The following is a 15071-nucleotide window of genomic DNA, read 5'->3' as shown; positions in this document are numbered from 1 at the left end:
AAAGCTTGAACAAGTTCTGCTCCATCAGGTGGGGAAGGACTGAGACCCCCAATGGGAAGGGGAGGGGCTGTGTGGTCAGACTCCGTCTCCAATTCTGCACCTCCTGCCCTCTGCTCCCTGAAGTGACGGCCCACTTAGGGGCTCAGCCTGCTCGGTTTCAGGCCAGGAAACAAACATCCCAGCCTCTGCCTCGCAAGGCAGGTGCTGAACCAGCATTTATCTCGCCCTTTCTGATGCCAGGGCTGTGCTTGGTGTTCCTGAAACTACTTCCCGTAAACCTTCCCACTCCCGCCGGGAGAAATTCTCGTGTTCCTGGTGCAGCTTAGGAGACTGAAGCCCATGAGAATAAGGGTCCATGGTCACACAGCAAGGGACAAAACAGGGCCTCAGAGCAGAGTTTCAGCCGCCAATGCCAGAGCTCTTTTCACGTTATTCTCTTTGCTTTGAAGGCTACTGGGGGTCCGCTGTGCTTTTAGTACCAGGAATCACGTGATTTAAATTGGATTTTCACTGGCACTGCAGCCAGCACTGTCCTTTCTCTCGAGGGTCTAGGACCCCTGTTGTAAAGTGGGGATGAATTCGTGTGAAGAAGATGGGTGGGCAGTGTACAACCTCCTCTCTCACATCCATAGATCTGTGTTCCAGACACAAAGGAATGCTGAATCATCTTGAAAATGCCATAGGTGTACTTAAAAAGCATGAAAAAGGTATATTTTCAGGTGCCAGAGAAGAAGGGAAGATTAAAGAGAGAGAGCATAAGCAGGGCTTGAAACCTAGCATCTTATGAAGCTATTGGGACCAGAAAGACATCTTAGGGGATGGGACAGCTGCCTGAGGGTGTCCAGGGAGCTTGCAGGTACTGTGTGCAGGGAGAATCAGGGGTAGCAGGTTTGCAAAGCCAGGAATAGGGATGGAGCTACCATGTCTGCATAGAAACTAGCAGTGTTTGGCCTTCCATATCCCAGAAAGCAGAGTGATAGCTGATGTTGGCTCTGGACCCCAGGCACGCCTGGTATGGGGGGCTGCAATTCACACTGTCTGCACTATTTGGAAATTTTGAACAGGAATTTCATGTAAAAGCTGATCTGGAGCTGACTGCAACCCAAAAAGCCCAGCCCCGGAGGAAGGATCATTGCCCCAGGAGAGGCTCCTGCACGAGTCAGGGCATCTCTGGGACTCCAGGGATGGACAATTTCGAAGGGAGTTGAGCTCACAGCACCTGTGGAAACTCACCACCTTGAGGCTGAACAGACTCAATAAAAGGAGGATTCACATCCGAGGACCTACAGATAAAGGGAGCATCAAAATGCACCTTTGACCATTCGAAACACAACATAAAGGGGGAAATAAAGGAACATAGCCCGCATTCCAACAATAGGACTTAAAAAGAAGATAATCACAAAATGAAAAATAGAGTCATTGAAAGAAAGTGAGTGGATTGGACAGAACGTCTCCTGGTCTCCGTTGTGTTCGTTCCCGTTCCCGCACTGTAATATCCTAGGAGCAGGGACCGGTCTCATTGACATTGAATCTTATGCCTCCCGTAGGCCCCTGGACTGGGTGGACACACAAGGCACATGCACCTGCTGGAAGGGCGGACCGTCCATGTTAAGTGTCCATGGTGAGCTGCTACTTCCAGAATCTTCAGATGTGGATGGTGGTGGCCGCCAGATGGCTTCTGTTCCAGCCAGGTGTGGCGGGCCTCAGCTTAGGGTGTGAGGAGATGGCGTGCACAGCTGGAAAGGAGGCCGGCAAGCGGGGAAGAGCGGACGGCCTCTCCCATCTCATGCTCTGCACAGGGAGGGCGCAGCCTGGCCTGTGGATCTCATGGCGGCACCGGTTTCCTCGCCAGGCCAGCGGACCCGCATGAGCCCCACTGGAGAGCTTCCCTTTCTGCCGTGTCCCCTCTTCCTCCATTTATTGTGTTGTTTCGTCTTGTGCTAACAAGGATCTTTGAAAAATGACTGGTGTGGTAATAATCTATGGAACTTACTGTAGATAGCAATTAAATATGGTTAACGGCTGGGTTGCACTGACACATTAAAAGGCCCACGGGCTGCAGTTTATGAAGACAGCCCTGCTGACTCATTTGTATCTGATGCATGTCTCTGGTGTCTGCTCAGGAGGTCCAGTCTCAGAAGGGCACACCTTCCAGGCCTCCCCCAGAATCACTTCAGTCACCAGGCCACCCAAAACCATGTTAGCACGACTTGATCATCCTTACTGCAGCCCATAATGTCCTCAGGGGGCCTGCTGGCCTTTATCCTTGTAAAAAAAAAGCATGTGCTATCCAAAGGAAATCTTAGTTATAATATTGGGGATGATTCTCACACATGATGGAAAGTGAGTTGATGACAAGAATTGATATTAAAGGCTGGGATCTCACTGTCCCCAACGTTGCTGATGTCTGGATATAACAGGCACTCAGACCCAGTGTGAGGTTGGTCCATCTCCCTAGGGGCCAGCAAGCCCTGCAGAGTCACGCCTCATTCATCCAGCAGCCTTACCCCTGCAAGACTCCAGAAGGAAGAGAAAACTCTGAGAAGCCAGAACAAGAACGAAGATTATGCAACCTACTCACACATGAACAACTAGACAAGAGATGACCAACTGGTCCCAGGTGTCCCCCATCCCCCCACTGGCCAAGTCCACCCACTGAGGTCACACTTGCTGATGCATGTACTTCCATCAGCAGTCAGGGCTGGAGAGAAAAGGTGTGTCTGCTGCTTCTGTCCTGGATTTTCACCTACAGACTAAATATAGAAACAATGCTAATAATGTAATTTTTCAGGACAAGTTACTGAGGTTTCCTTCGTATTTTTTCCCCTTTTGTGGATACATTTTCTTCCTGAGAAAACAGCCAAGACTGTGTGCTCTCCTGCCTCTGGGATTGCTAATGGTTTCGTGCCACAGGGCCCAAAGTGGAAGCATCTAGGCAGCTGGACGGTGATTCAAGGCCTTGTTTTGGAAAGTCTAGGCTTACTGAGAGAAATTATGCTGGACAGGCCAGTGGAGGAAACCACAGAGTCGTGGGGTGTCCAGCAATGAGAGACGAGAATTACCAGACCAGGTGAGGGCAGAGGATGTCTTGGGGTGAAGAGTGCGATGACTTCCTGTTGTTGACATCATTGTGGCTGCTGTCCAGTGAGTCCCAGGGACCCTGTTCACATCAGAGATGCTGGGGGATGTGAGGATACTGAACACAGAGAAATGGCCTTGGAGAAAATGACAAAGAATCCCTGTGTCCAAACTCAGTTCAGACACAGCCCACCTCAAAGAGAGCATGGGGGTGAACAGAGAGTTTATCTGTGGGACACTCAGGGCTGAAGAATTGAGAAGGCTTCCTTGAATGTTTGGGCCATCTAGAACCTTCTGGAATTTTGTTCAAGTCTAGGAGGGATGATTCATTTGCAGTGAGCCAGCTGAAGAGACGTTTGGACCAGATTTTATTTAATTTGGAGAAACAATGTCATATGATAGCTCTGCTGGGGCTTAAAGTCTGCTGGCGAAATGAATTTCCTGAAAGAGCTAAGGCTGTGGAAGGTGATGCTATGGCCTGTCTCCAAGTGTTAACTTCTAGGAAAATGAAAGCTGTCTTCTGGAGTAGGAATGACATGGGGTCTACACTGTCAGAGTGCTGGGGGCAAGGACAAAGGACAGGGGCCAAAGTGCATTCAGGTTGTGATCCCATTAGCAGTACAGAAATGACTGGTTCACCTAAATCAGTCCTTTTTTTTTGCAGCTTTATAGAGGTATAACTGACAAGTAAAAATTGTGTATATTTAAGGTGTACAACTTGATGTTTTGATTTACACGTACATGGTGAAATAATCACCACAACTGAGCTAATTAACATCTCTGTCACTTCACATAGTTACATTTTTCATGCATGTGGGGTGAGAACACTTCATATCCAACCTCTTAGCATGTTTCGAGTATATAATACAGTATTGTTAACCACGGTCACCAGCTGTACATATGATCCCCAGAACCTATTCATCTCATAACTGAAAGCTTGTACCTTTGACCTACGTCTTTTTATTTCCACCACCCCCCAGCTGTTGCCAACCGACCTTCTACTCTCTGTTTCTATGAGTCTGACTATTTTCGATCCCGCATACAAGTGAGATCACGCGGTATTTGTCTTTCTGAATCTGGTTTATTTCACTAAGCATAATGTTCTCCAGGTTCATCCAGGTTGTTTCATGACAGCATTTCCTTCTTTTTAAAGGTTGAATATTTAATATAATCACTCTATTATCCATTCATTCCTCGAAGGACACTTAGGTTGTTTCCATATCTTGGGTATTGTGAATAATGTTGCAATGAACGCAGGAGTGCAGGTATCTCTTTGAGATCCAGATTTCAGTTTGCTTGTGTAAATATCAAGAAGAGAGATTGCTGGATCATATAGTAGTTCTATTTTTAATTTTTTCAGGAACCTCCACACTGTTTTCCACAGTGGCTGCACCAGTTTACATTCCCAACAACAAGGTACCAGGGTTCCTTTTCCTCCACACTCTCACCAACTTTTATCTTTTGCCTTTTCGATAATTGCCACCCTACCAGGTGTGAGGTGTTACCCCACTGTGGTTTTGATCTGCCTTTCTCTGATGATTAGTGACATTGAGCTTCTTTTCATATATCTGTTGGCCATTTATACCTCTTCTTTTGAGAAACGTCTATTCGTGTCCTTTGCCAATTTTTAACTGGGTTATTTGTGTGAATTTATTTTTGCTATTGATTTGTAGCAATTCCTTATATACTTTCGGATATGAACCCTTATCAGATGGTTTGCAAGTATTTTTTTTTCCCATTCCATAGACTGCCTCTTCATTCTGTTGATTGTTTCCTTTGCTGAGCAGAAGCCCCATGATATCTTCTAATGCTGAGACTCCTGGGCTAACAATGGAGGTGTTTGAGCTTTAACTGGCATCCCCCCGAGAAGCTGAATCAATGGTCAGTCTCTGAGGCCTAGAGAAGCATCAGCTGATGGGGGTATCATAGGGCTCTGGTGTTTGCGTACCAGGTGTTGGTGGACCCAAGGAGACTTCATCTTCAATGACGGTGAGGCAAAGAATGCCTGAATAATTTAAAGCAGCCTTCGGGCATGTTGACAATCAGAGAAACAGAGCAGGTCACCTATCTAAATACCCATGGGGTGGTGGCTCTGTGGGCAGAAGCATGACATCAAGGCTCTGGGCAGGGAGGCGCAATGTCAGGAGGGATGGCTTAGGCCTCCAGAGATCGGGTATGGTTACAGCCAAGCTGGGGGTGCCCTCCACCTGACGAACAGCACAACTGGGTTCAAAACTCTGTCAATATCCTCAACCAGTGGAGATATCAAAGGGAGGGGAGGAGGAGGAAATGAAGCAAGACTGGAGGTCTTGACTCAGGTCACTAGCTGTGGAAGGGAGGGGCCAATCCTAGGCAAACAAGTGCGGGCATCCATGGGCGGGTCTCTGAGCACCAGCTACAGCAGAGAGATCATGTGCTACTCTAGGTTGCTTTGCACACCTGTACTCTGCATCCACGGTGTGGGTCAAGGCACACCCTGGAGGGGTGTTTTGGGAGAGGAAGCTTGAAGCTAAAGCAAATACAGAAATAAATACACTTGCCTGGATACTGAGTGGGGAAAGCAACTCAGAGACAAACTCTAAGGACTTTGGAAAGTGCACCCTTCAGCACCACACATTTTATAGGGGGCTGGTAGTAGGTAGTTTGGAGGGATGGACTGGGGAAGCAGAGCTGGGCCTTTTATGACAGAATGACCCAACAAAGAGGATTTGTAAGTACTAATCTGAAAGCTAAGGGATTCTTGGGTGATGGCAAGAAACTATCGAAGTATTAGAGAGTGGAGCCCCGTGGGATTTGTAAGAGATTAGGTTTGCCCATCTGGCCCGAAGACCCAGGAAGTGATTTACCATGAGGCCCAAATGCTCCCTTGGAAGCCACATCTGGTGATGGCAGGGCCCTGAGTCAGGGCTAGTATGTTCCAGGATGGGGACCACCAGCGTTGCAGTGTAGACATGTTTTAAATAGCATAGAGCTACCCTGGAATTTCAGAGGAAAGGGAAAGGTCTTATTGGCATGCCCCTTCTGACAAAAGTCACACACATCACTTCTGCTCTCATCCTGCTGTCCAGAACTTTGTTGAGCGGCTGTACCTAGCATCAAGGGAGACTGGGGGATGCAGTCTTATTCTGATAGGCTGCGTGTCCAGCTAAATATTGGAGGTTCTGCTATTATAAGAATAAACAAGAAGTGCAAATACTGGGAATCATCTACCAGTCCATACCATAGGTACTTTTACAGTCCAGAAGAGGGATCAAGTTAAAAGTTAGAATAAATAAAATATGAAGGTAGGAAACCCACTGAGAACAGGGTTGCTTGAGTGGGACTTTCAATGATGCATCAGTTAATTTTTATGGGAGCTGCCGAATAACAGTGTTCAGATTGTCTGCTTTCTTTAAGTTAATACTTTTCTGATTATAGAAGATTCAGATTGTCTGCTTTCTTTAAGTTAATACTTTTCTGATTATAGAAGCAACACAACTTCCCTGTCCTTTGTTTAGAAAAATATTGAAAAGTGTGGAAAATCAAATAGAATTCATTCATTAATGATCACACCGCCAAGAGGTAACCATCTCTTTTATGTTGGTGTCCATTCTTCTTGTATTTTCTGAGACGTCTGTCTCACAGGTGTATATTTTTGTTTATAAGAGCAGCATAGTATATGCATTATCTTTGACAGACTTTTATATTTTACTAGTTTTACCAGTGTCTTTATTGTCGGCTGTCTACACCCTCAGAATCCTTTCTTTCTCTGATGGATCCTAATCAAGGAAACAGGGAGAAGCAGGCAGTTTACTGGGGGTGCTCTCCCTGAGCGCCTCTGGTGGAGAAGATGCTCTGAAGAAGGAAAGTGTGGACACCCCTCCACATGCCAGTAAGGGTGGACCTACTTGCGGGTCCCACTGCCCACATGACCTCCACTCGTCAGCCCCGCTGGGCTTTTCCACCAGGCACTGGAGACACTCACTGCTCCCTCTGGCCCCCCTGAACCCCCTTATCTGGCATGCCTGCCTTCTGGATCCTTAACAAAGAATAGAGCACATTTCACCTCCCCGGTGGTCTGTGTTTAGAGATACAGCCGTGGGTGAAAAGAAAACCACAGCGCAGTTGTCGTGATAAAAGCCCGCAGAGACTGCCTTGCACACCCCAGGCCAGCTGAACCGACGTCGTCCTGGCCACCCCAGGTCTCGCAAGCTGCTGTTCTTAGAGCATCTTATCCAAGTCCAAGGGCAGTGAGGTGAGTGTCTGTGACAGTCTAAGGCCTGAAGGACATTCTGAGAGGACTGTGGAAAGGACATGGCATAGCCTACTGGCTTGAACTTCAATTTGAATTGGAAATTACACTTCTCAAGGTCAGCTTTTCCTTGGGTTATAGGTTAGTTTTAGTACTAGGTGTGTGCCTGTGTACACGTGTGTGTGTGAGTGTGTGTGTGTGACAAGGGAATGAGGGAGGGAAAGGGGAGGGCAGACCCAGCTACATAAGCATTTTATCGATTCCCAAGTCGGTCCTAGTTAGGAATAAACACTTTATGGCTGGGAAATGTTCCCTAGGACTTCAGTGTCAATTAACATATTTTTTTAAATTAAGATTTTTAGAATTTTTATTTTATATTGGAGTATAGTTGATTTACAACATTTACAATGTTGTGTTAATTTCAGGGGTACAGCACAGTGATTCAGTATAAGACGATATATATATGTGTGTATGTATATATATTCTTTTTCTGATTCTTTCCCATTATAGGTTATTACAAGATATTAAGCAGAGTTCCCTGTGCTCTACAGTAGGTCCCTGTTGTTTATCTATTTTATATATAGGATTGTGTATATATCAATCCCTCCCCACCCCCCTTTACCCTTTGGTAACCATAAGTTTGCTTTCAAAGTCTGTGACTCTGTTTCTGTTTTGTAAATAAGTTCATTTGTATCATTTTTTTCAGATTCCACATATAAGTGATTAAGTGATAAAGAACTAATATTCTTTAGGCACACATGCGTGCATGCACGCGCACGTGCACCCCATGCCCCTGCTTCCTCCTCCTTTCTGACATGACGGAGAGCAGGCTCAACCGCTGCCTGGAAGGTCAGAACACGTGGAGGAATCAGTCTGGGGCTGTTCTCTTGCCGAGCTCCCAGGAGAGCAGGGCCTGCACCCTGGCTCAGCGTCGCCCAGGCTTTTCCCAGCTCTCAGCCTCCCCATCCAGTCAGAAGGCAATCCTTTTCGTTAAGGATCCAGGGGCAGGCGTGCCAGATAAGGGGGCTTCAGAGGAGAGGGGAGGGCTCAGCTCCCCACCCTCCGCTCGCACAGCAGGCTGCCAGTAGGGCCCTGTGCTCCCCAGACGCTGCCATAGATTTTTCATGAGAGTCATAGATCTGGAGAGAAAGAGGGAGAAAAGGCAGCTAGCTTGGGAATTCATCAGCCCCACATGGATAGCATATACAATAAAAAAAATAAATTAAAAAAAAAACCCTTCTAGATAGCAAAGAGCTCATTAAAGGCCCACATTGTGATGCTCTGAATAGGAACTTCCTTCCCCTGCGATATCCCGGCTCTGTTTGTCCAGCAGGCTTTGCTGTCATGTGTGCTTTCCCGCATCCTCCTGTACATCTCCTCCTGACTCAGCTGAAGGAGGATGAAGAATTATCTTTCCAGGAGGGAGACAGGGGCTAAGGGCGGGCCCAGCCAGTGTGCAGGAGCCCAGGTTTCCTTCCCCGCTGCCCCCGTCTTGTCCACAGAGATGGACCTGAAACAGGGAAGCCACGTCCCAGGTACCTCGACAGGGCAAGATGCTGTCTGGGTGAGAACCCGTCCTAACCCGTGAGTCCCCTTCCAGCACGTGTCACCTTGCGTGGCGATGTCTCCAGTGTCTGTGGTGCTGACGCAAAGTGCTTTTATTTCAAATAAAGTCCGCTGCACAGCCTCACCCTGAACATCTCAGGAAAAACCCTTTCTGGCTGCTTTTTGGAAGGAATCATGTTGCCTTTGCCTCTTGACTCGGCTAGATGTAAACGTGGTGGCCTTGTTCTCTCCACTTCAAAAATATAAAGAAACATGTGGAAATGTTCTATTTTTCAGATCGAAAACCATGTGCACCACATTTTCCCAGACCTGATCTTAATGTAGATAAAAGTGAGAAACCTAGAGGGGAGCCTGCTGTTGAAGCCCTGCATTGTATGCTCTAATTTAATCATCGTGTGCCGCAGGATTTCTTTGCATAAATTACAACCACAATGATAGCATCACTTTCACAAAAGGTGGTCTCCGGTCGATTCAACTCTCCAAGTCATGGCCGGGTTGTTCAAAGCAGAGAAAGGGAGCCTGCGGTCTTACAGAGCTGGAGAATGCACCTGGGGCTCGTGGTGGAGGCCAATAGGGCGACACCTCCCTGCTCTTTGCCTATTCAGCTCATTTTCCTTTTCATTTCGACATCTGCTAACTGCTTGGTTTTTATTTTCCGGGAATAAAGGGTTATTGGCAATGGGCACCACCCTGGTGTATGAAGGAGGGGGTTTCTAGGAAGACCCCCAGAGTGGAGAAGTGATGGAGGGAACCATCCACCTATGATGCCTCCCCTGGCCTCCTTTTTCTCCTCCTTTCCATCCCCCCATCCGTTGGTCAAACACAATTTTTAAATTATCTGCATTTTCAATGCTCTTGGGTCTTCATCTGGAAAAGCACTGTCCCTGTGCTGCTCTGAACAGTCCCGCACCCATGGCCTCCCTTTTCCCAGGCTTAAAATTGTCTCCCTCAGAACCTTGGAAGCATGTTTTGTAAGCCCCTCTACAGAAGGCAGGCGGCTAGCCAGCTGTGCTTGTCTGCATCGAGGTGGTCCCAGAGAGCTCTGGACAATTCTTTGAAAGAACAGGGGTGGGAAGATTCTCAGGACACAGGCAGCTCATGTCTGTCCTTGGAGATTTATGTCACAAAGGACATCTAAAATAAAGATAAAATTGAATCTGTGGAAACTGCTCCTGTTTCCCAATGGATTGAGTCTAGAGGAAATGGGATTTTTTTTTCACAATTTTCCCAACAGAGTGATTCTTTTAGTGCCAAAACCCTCGAAAGAGAATGAAGCTCACATATCACACCTATGTGTGTGCAACAGCAGGAACGTGCAATGGAAAATCCAACAATAAAGGTTAAACAATAAATGAAAACTTCAGTATTGTCATTGCTGCTCAAAAAAGTGGTGGTCATCAACATATGCAAATGTGCACTGCCTTTTAAAACCACAGCAATGCAAAGTCTCATCTCCTGTCAAATCACCACGGGAATTGTTGATTCCTGGGGGCGAAATAGGAGACCAGCCAGCCTCTGGGTGTGTGTATGTGTATGTACTGTGCAAACACACAGTTAAGCCCACCTGGGCAGCCCTGTTCTGCCTTGTGCCTTTTCGGTGGGGGGAAGGGTCATGAGTCAAAATGCTTCCATGGAATGATGGAGGGAATTTCGAATAATACAGCCTTAGATATAAGTTTTCCTCTAACCTGATTTACATGTATAAATAGGAAGCAACGAATGGAAGAGAACAGTGAAAACAGAGACAGTTATGAAATGCAGGAAGTACATCTACAACAGATGCCTGTTGCTTTCTGCAGATCAGATTGTTCTGTGGCCCACCCTTTAGTGCTCCTAAAAGGTCAGGCTCACTGGATGGCTGGACTAGTAGCCTAATAAATCCCTGGTGTAAGAGTGTGTGTGTGTGCCAGTGTGTGTGTGTGCCAGTGTGTGTGTGTGCGAGAGGGTCCCCTTCCGTGTGCTGCAACTGGAATCACCGTGGCTGTGCACACTTACCTCCTCTTCCGTTTTTTTTTTTTTTTTTTTTTGGTATGCGGGCCTCTCACTGCCGTGGCCTCTCCTGTTGCGGAGCACAGGCTCCGGACGCACAGGCTCAGCGGCTATGGCTCACGGGCCCAGCCGTTCCGCGGCACGTGGGATCTTCCCTGACCGGGGCACAAACCCATGTCCCCCACATCGGCAGGCGGACTCCCAACCACTGCGCCACCAGGGAAGCCCCTCTTCTTCCATTTCAATGCGACCTGCAGACATGGGAACCCAGCTGCAGGATTTGTGTCGGGGCTAAAAGCAAAGCTCAGCCTAATAACACTCCCCAGCTTTGTTTGTACATTTCCAGCGTTTCACACTTTTCCTTGTCTTTCCTTAGATTAAAGAAAGAAAAATATATTGAGATGATTCTGTGGGTTTTCTCTTCTGTTGAAAATACACCTCATCACTCAGAGAGACCTTGGATATTTGGAAGTTATTAGCATTGGCTTTGGAGTGAGGCAGATTTGGTGCCCATCCTGGTGTCCATGTCTGCTTGGGTGTGATCTTTGCCACCTACTCTGCTACTATAGTCTTCTTCCTGAGAATGTTCTTACCTGCAGAACAGAGGCAATAATTCCCACCTTGCTGGGTTGTAGTATTGAATGCAGTTTATGTAGGAAATATATGCAGTGCACAGAAGTTTAATACATAAATAGGAATTATTACTTGTTTTGTGGGTGTGTATCAAAGTATATAATGTGCTTAATATTTATTTAAAGCAAAAACATTCTGGATTAAAGACAGAAAAGTTGCAAAATGCCAGAAATGTGCTTTCATGAAATATTTGCAAAACTCTAAATAAGGAGATGATATAATAGTGTCTTAGTTCTGCCATCAGCTAGTTAGTTATGCAGGCTTAGACAAACCATGTCACCTCCCTGGATTTCAGCTCTAAACCAAGAGGTGCGTCATAGATCGGCCTTCGGGAGGGGCCTCTGGGGGCACTCCCTGGAGGAAAGTGTGGGTCTGTACCCTCCACCTCTGCAAGTGGCCCCCTGCAGACCCGCTCTTCTCTGGAAACAGAAGTCCTTCTTTTCCTGTGTCACTTCCTGGAGGCTTGCGCGGGCAGGTATCATCCTGGCCCTGGGGTGTGGGCCGGGTCTCCACCTCTCCCTCGGCTGCTCTGGCGTCAGGCCGCCTCCGGCAGGTGCATCCCTGTCCTTCCCACTCCCCCGGCTCTGCTCTTCTGTTCCGGAGGTCGGGGAGGGCCCACCTCTCCGGAGCCTCAGGGCCCCTCTCCCGCTTCCTGCGCTGGGAATCAGCATGCCTCAGCTCACGTTCTGGCTGGGCCTCGTATTCACTCACCTCCTGGACCCTCAAGTTCCGTACCCCTAACAGGTGAGGGCAGACCCCAAGCTCCCCCAGCACAGCATCCTCGATTTCCCATGAGAACGCACGAGGAGGCCCAGGCTGGCAGGAGCCTGTCATCCAGGTGGTGCGCGCTGCAGCAGACCCACAGAAGCAGAAGGACCACCTCCTCCATCTGTAGGGACACAGCATTAGGATCGCGAGTGAAACAAAAGCAAGTCCCATCAGCGCGAGCCGGGTGGGAAAGCAGTCGGTGTGGATGGTGGGAACGGAAGGCGACCAGAAGGCTGAATCCCTGGTGACAATTAGAGACAGGCCGGCAGGCAGCAGCTGAGGCCCCTCCCCGAGAGCCATTTCCATCGCAGAGTCGCCACAGAAGGGCCTGTCGGCCCCAAAGCCACATCTCTGCCAGGCCATTGGTCCACAAGGGGCATAATAGCCCTGGCCTCATTGCTCTGGGCGGCGGCAAGGACAATGACCCGCCGTGAAAAGAGTTAAAAAGATTCCGAGGAGGGGAGAAGCAAGTGCGCACGGTGGCAATTCAAGATCTTTTGGACGCCGTTCGCAGGCTCTTTAATTAAGCCCCCTTCTTCAGCTCATCCGGCAGAAATGCACCTGCCCCCCATCTGCGGGCCAAAACAGCAAACGAGAGCGTGACTTCACACAAGCCCTTCCCCAGTTCTGTCTTTGCTGATTGTTCACGGGAGGCGGCCACAGACTCGCTCACTCTTTCTCTTTTTTCCTTGCTCTGAAAGAGTCTATGAAAACCATATTAAAAAGTGTGTGAGCCAAGGGATTCCATCTATCAAAGGAAGAAGGCCATAAATAGCATTCATTCTGAGAATATCAAACGTACTAGCAGATTTCTAGGCAAGGTGTGAAGGCCAGAGTTCCCTTAATTGACCTAATCTCCGTTTCACCCCCAAACTTCATCTGTGCCTGAAAGCTGGGACACAAAATATTTCCCTCTCCCAGAAGAATTGTCTTGTCTGCGGCAGCATGTCATAAACAATCAGGGCCCAGGACACGAGGGTTTACGTCATTCTCTGAACAACCCCGTTCTGCTTGGTGTCACTGCAGTGGTTGCTTTTTTCAGGTGGTTTAGTGCTGACTCCTTTCTGCAAATCGGTTCCGTTCACATGGGTCTGCGGTGGGCAGGAACCCACGTCCTGCCAGAAGGCAGCAGGATACGCCTGTCTGCCCTCCTGGAAATCTTGCTGTTGCCAGAACTGTGTTAGTGCATCGCCCCGTGCCCCTCCCCTCCTCTCCTCACAGATGTTACTGCATCTTCAGGAGAGGCCCTGCGTGGGCTGGTTCCCTCTCCATATGTGCCTGCTGTCTCCAGAACCATGGGAAGCTGGTGCAAACGCAGCCCAGTCGTGGTCCCACCGCTGCCCGCGGCAGCTCAAACTGCCCCGCTGCCCTTTACACCGCCTGGGAGAACTGCTGTCCCACGGCTATGGAAGCTAAAGTCCTCCTTGATTTCTGCAGGATACAAAGAAAGTGCAAGTCGGAGCTCCATGTCTGGGCTGCCTGTCTTGAAAGATGCCTGTGTCCTAGAAGCTGTAAGCGGAGCAGTGCGAGGTGGTCCGCCTGGAGCTGGGAGACTACCCGGGGGGCTCATCCATCAGACACCTGCTCCGGCGCGCCAGTTCTCTGCGCTCACGCGCTCCCCAGAGCTGCCCCGCCCCCTCTCACGTGCTCTCTGGACACGCCCCCCTCTGGCTGCCTCCTGACATGTCTTGACGTCACCTTTCACTGTGCCCTCGCCCTGCAGGCTCAGGACCTCCGTGGACGCCCTTGTTCCCGCATTGTTCCGGTCTTCCGTGATCAGCCCAGAGCTCACTGGGTCCCCGGAGCTGGACATTGAGAGGGCATTTTTTTCATATGCTGTTAATTATTCAGATAAAAGATTCCTAGGCTCAGATTTCTCTCCACTGCCTAAAGAAAAATGGAGAATTAAATGCAATTCCACTTCGAAAAATCCAGCCTTAAAAACAAAATGATGATTCAATGGAAGGTATTCAGGAAAATGTGCAGATTGAATAAACTTGATGATTTTCATCATTTCCAATAGATTGCGATTATCATCACTTGTTAACTATTTTGGAGACTGTGAGGTGATGGTCATTATCTCTCTTTTACAGACAAGCAAATGTGTCCACTGTCTCCTAGAGTGGCTGGGGGAAAAAAGAGAGAGAAAAGCCTGCCCCCCCCTCAAAAAAACAAATATATCTGGCTTCTCAAATGGCACATAATTTCTTACGAAATTGAGGAAAGGAATAGACAGAGAGGAATCTACCATTAGGGTGGGGTCTCTTTCCAGCCAAGGATCTGGGCAATTCCAGGATGGAAAAAGGTTTGAAATCAGGAATTCAGTTTCACAGTTTCCACAGGCTAACGCAGACACACACTTCCAGGTCAGAAGGATCCGAACAGAATGTTCTCCAGGGGAGAAGGCTGCGTCCTGCTCCCACGTGGCTCTCTCAGCATCGTGCAAGTGGGCGGGGCCTCCGTAGGAGCTTGAGTGTGCCCGACCCCCGCCCATCCCTTCCCCACTCCCACGCCAGGTGGGGAGAATGTGGCTCCGGGGTATCCTCCGTCCCCTGTGGGTGTCCCTTCCTGAAACAGCTTTTCAATCCTGCTCAGTCTGTTCCTTCCTAAGACTCACCATTCTTCACAGTGCCTTCTATTGCCACCCATCTAATGCTGTACCTTTTCCCTCGATATTCTCGTTGACATCTAAGACCTTAGCTTCCAGTTTATGCTCATGATTCCGAAGCCTTTCTATTCCTCTCACATGTCTGTTGAATCTTGGACAGACAGGTTCAGAGCCCGCTGGGCACCTCAGCCCCCAAAT

At 48.5% G+C, this 15071-nt stretch overlaps 1 long non-coding RNA gene across 2 annotated transcripts in view; it reads left to right on the top strand.

Moving 5' to 3' along the window:
• LOC125960814 (uncharacterized) overlaps window positions 1–15071 on the top strand; it is a 76941-nt gene that overhangs the window by 19338 nt on the left and 42532 nt on the right. The window contains exons 3-6 of one of the 2 annotated variants that reach the window (XR_007470853.1): window positions 6813–6949; window positions 7146–7312; window positions 7820–7859; window positions 9152–10201. The exons of the other annotated variant lie outside the window; for it this stretch is intronic. This is a non-coding gene — a long non-coding RNA (uncharacterized LOC125960814). Of the gene's footprint in view, window positions 1–6812; window positions 6950–7145; window positions 7313–7819; window positions 7860–9151; window positions 10202–15071 lie in introns of those variants that run through there. 2 annotated transcript variants of the gene reach the window in all.

The sequence above is a fragment of the Orcinus orca genome, chromosome 13, assembly GCF_937001465.1.
Source record: "Orcinus orca chromosome 13, mOrcOrc1.1, whole genome shotgun sequence".
Lineage (NCBI taxonomy): Eukaryota > Metazoa > Chordata > Mammalia > Artiodactyla > Delphinidae > Orcinus > Orcinus orca.
Note: the sequence above shows the minus strand (reverse complement) of the source record. Positions and strands in the feature narration are given on the sequence as shown.